At 36.3% G+C, this 4,098-nt stretch overlaps 1 pseudogene; it reads left to right on the top strand.

Moving 5' to 3' along the window:
• The first annotated feature begins 1,136 nt into the window (after positions 1 to 1,136).
• LOC136407236 (small nucleolar RNA U3) lies at positions 1,137 to 1,215 on the top strand (annotated as a pseudogene).
• Positions 1,216 to 4,098: the final 2,883 nt, after the last annotated feature.

Raw genomic sequence — 4,098 nt, 5'->3', positions numbered from 1 at the left:
GTGTAGCTCTGGAGAACATCAAATGCGGTTAGTGAGAACGAGGAAGCAAAGTTTCAGTTTTATTTAATTTTAATTAGTTTAAATTTAAATAGCCACATGTTGCTGATGACTACTGTATTAGATAGTGAATCTCTGGACTGACAGCAAAAGTGACCATTCTTACAGAACACTAAAATCTGAAGACTGTGGAGATCTACGTCTGCTACAGAAAAGTCTACTTATCTATTGTACTTTATATTGCCCATTTCACAGATGGAGAAAAATATAGGAAATTTCCACTTTAAATTTTTTTCGCATTGGTTTGAGAAAGATAGAGCGCAGAATCAACTTGTTGCTTCACTGAGTTGTTCTGTTTAGTTGTGTCCTCCTTGACTGCTTCTCCCACGCCCTGACTGGAGGTGGAACCTTTGACCTCTGGCTCACCAGGTTCAGGCTTGATCCACGGACCCACCCTTCCAGGGCCGAAAATTTCCACTTTTAATGAAGACTTTGTGCTTGGCTGATACAGGGCTAATTAGTAATCATTTCAGTGACATACCTAATTCTAAACAATTGGATAAGTAACGTTGGCCACAATAATAATAATTACCAATGCACACTGCTCATGATTCCTTCCTTCAGTTAACTCACTTTCATAGGGCTCGAATAATCAGTAAACTCCAGGTAAGATACCAAGTTATAATATTTTTACCACTGAGGTAATAAATAACTGAATAGACCAAATATTAGGCTTTATAGCCATAGAAACCAAGGTTTGAACCTAGCTGGAGCTCATCTTAAAACTGGCTGAAATCACTTCATCTCTCAGAAGCTAAGTTTTGTGAAGTGTGTGTGTGTTTGTGTGTGTACATAAAGAAAACATTTTTTATTATGTTGTATTGAAAGTTAGATAGAGTGCAGTGCATGCAGCATAGCTGATCTACATACACTAGGGGTTGACAAATTTTTGCCTGTCTGTTTTTATAAATAAAGTTTTATTGAAACACAGCCAGATCCATTTTTTTTTTCATTGTTGCTGTGGCTGCATCATACTAGAACAACCAAGTCCAGTATGGTGTGTAAAGCTTAAATTATTTCTTCTCTAGCTCTTTGAAGAAAAGGTTTTGTGACTTGCAAATTACAAAATAGTGGTTATAAAGACTATACTTTCAGGGATCATTTCTATAGTTTGTTACAAAATAGTGGTTACTTTCATTAGTAAAATTAAATTCATGACCAAACAAACTCTTGATTTTATTGATAGGGGGAGGGGGAGGCTTTGAGGTTTTGGAATCAAATTACAGTAATTATTTATTATACAGTACTTACTATTTTGCTTTATTAATTTTGAGTTCCCAAAGCAACTTCGTGAGGTAAGCTCTATTATTGTTTCCATTTACCAACAAGGAAACGAAAGTGCAGAAATATTTAATAATTTACAATACGCACAACTAGTAAGCAGTGTTGCTGGCATTTAAATTCAGGCTCCGAATCCATGCTCTTAAATATTTGTCTTCAAAATAAGTCATAAAATTCTAAAGGATGCAGCCTTTACATCCAGGTTAAAAGGGGCCTTTGACTAAGTTTAAAGATTTCCTCTGACCTGGCAATGCAGCAGTGCACAACTGATCCTTTAAGTACTCGGGAAAACTGGAGAAATGCCAAGCTGACATTACTTTCAGGTTTTCTAAAAGTTCTGCAGAAACAGAGAGAGGAGACTTTGAGAAAGAAACTTCCTATGAAACTGAAGAAAACCTACTGATTTGGATGAGTCAGTGTTATGTATGTGTGCATATGTGGTGTGTGTGTGTGTGTGTGTGTGTGTGTGTGTGTGTGTGTGTGTGAAATTTTTGTCCAGGAAGATGGCTGAGTATGGTGCTGTACTCTTTAAATCATCTACTTACATCGTCTCAAGGCCAATGAGGTTCCTGCATCCACTAACTTATTTGGTTGGTATCACGAATTCATACTTCAAAATAAGCAAAAACAAAACTGAGAAAGGCAGTACAAAAAAATAAGAGGAATGTTAGAGATGGTTAAACATGTGGAATATTAAGAGTAAAAGTAGCATAGAGTTAGGGAATAGACTTTGTGGTTAAAGTTGAATCCCAACACTGAGTAACCTTGTATAAGTTATATAAGTCTTTCTGTTCTTGAATTTCATTCTCTATAAAATGTTGGTATAACTGTACCTATAACATATGATTATTAGGGAGATTACAGCATACATAATCTACTGCTATAATACTTAGCATATAGCAAGGACTGAAAACACTGATGCTTATTGTTATGTCCTAGAGTAGACTTTGTCTCTGCAGGCGTTGACCTTTACATTTCTATATCGCCAGATCCTAATGCATTGTCTTGTGCATAATATATAGTGGGTAAGTGTTGACTAAATTAAGTTAAAAAGCTGCTCATCCTCATTTTCTCTTCTAAGTAGAAATGTATCCCTTTTCCTTTTCTACCCCTACCCTACCAATCTATAATAAGAAAAGAGTCATTATTATGTAGTAGATAAAGTACTGGTCTTGAAATGTAAGTCCTTGTTCTACAAGTTCAGCTTTCTTTTGTTTTTAAATAGATCAACAGAGACAGAGCAGAGAGAGAAACAGACAGCTACAGACAGACAGGAAGGGAGAGAGATGATAAGTATCAATTCAGTTCTTTGTTGTAGTGCCTTAAATGTTCATTGATTGTTTTTCTGTATGTGCTCTGATCTGGGGGCTTCAGCCAAGTCAGTGACCCCTTACTCAAGCCAGTGACCTTGGGCTTCAAGCCAGTGACCTTTGGGCTCAAACCAGCAACCATAGGGTCATGTCTATGATCCCACACTCAAGCCAGTGACCCCACACTTAAGCTGGTGAGCCCATGCTCCAGCCAGTGACCTTGGGGTTTCAAATCTGGGTCTTCAGCATCCCAGGTCCATGCTCTATCTTTTGCACCACTGCCTGGTCAGGCCAAGTTCAGCTTTTTATCTGTTATGTGGAATTAATATCATGTGACATATTTATCTCTCAGAAAAATTGTAGAAATTCTATATTAAAAGTATAAAAGAACTTTAGGAAAAAAGATGTTACACAATTGTAAAAAATTAGTATTTTTTTGTTAGTACATGTAACTTTTTCTGATTTTTCCATTCCTATAGTCCATCCTTCATCTAATAAAGAGAATAATTTTCTTTTTCAAAATGAAAGTAACAACATATCACTTACTCAATTCAAATAATCAAATGGCTTCCCAATTGGCTCAAATGAATCTAAAATGATCCCCATGGATCCCTAGCTCCTCCTCCATTTTGTCTCCTCCCTGCTCCCCAGCTCCCACTCACTGCATTCTAGCCCCTTTGGCCTTCTGACTGCTCTTAACTGTGCCAGGAACACACTTAACTCAGGACATTTGCACATGCTATTCATTAGGCCATAAATATTCTCCCCCATGACTCATTCCAAATATCATTCTGGTGTTTGCTCAAATAGTTCTGTTTATGAAAGTCCTTCCCTGACAACTTTATTGAAAATCGCATTCTTTATTGCACTTTCCAGTTTTTAAAATGTTATATTATAAAGCACTGACATCATATTGTATTGACTATATTACATATGTATTTACTACCAGTTTTTTTTTCTACCAAAAGGTAAACTTTATAATGGTAGGGATTTTTCACTGAAAATTTTTGTTCTTTTTCCCCCTCCAGAATAGTGTCTGATGTATAATAAATATATACCAAATTTGAGTTGAAGAAATAAATGAACTTAGAACAGCATGGAGCTTCCTGACCTGTTCTAATGAAAAGAATACTGGGCTATTAGGAGGTCTGCTTTCTAGTTCTAGTTCTAGTTAAATATGCTATTGGGCCACTTGATATTCTCTAGCTGTAGTGGTCTCAGTTGTAAGCTAAGTTGAATGGAATCTGGAGTGTTTAAATTCTGCATGATAGAAACTATGTAGAAGAACTTGGTTGGACAAAGGTGATGTTTAAGAGTTGGGCTTCAGAACACAGTTTATACATCAGCTAAAAACTTTCTGTTCCAACCTATTTTATATTTATATAATGGGCTTCTGTAGAAGCGAGTGTAAGTGTTAGAAGATCACACTTCGTGGCTAAGGAGAAACATA

This window comes from Saccopteryx leptura, chromosome 5, assembly GCF_036850995.1.
Source record: "Saccopteryx leptura isolate mSacLep1 chromosome 5, mSacLep1_pri_phased_curated, whole genome shotgun sequence".
In the NCBI taxonomy this organism is placed as follows: domain Eukaryota; kingdom Metazoa; phylum Chordata; class Mammalia; order Chiroptera; family Emballonuridae; genus Saccopteryx; species Saccopteryx leptura.
The sequence above is the reverse complement of the archived record's forward strand: the minus strand, read 5'-3'. Positions and strand labels throughout refer to the sequence as shown.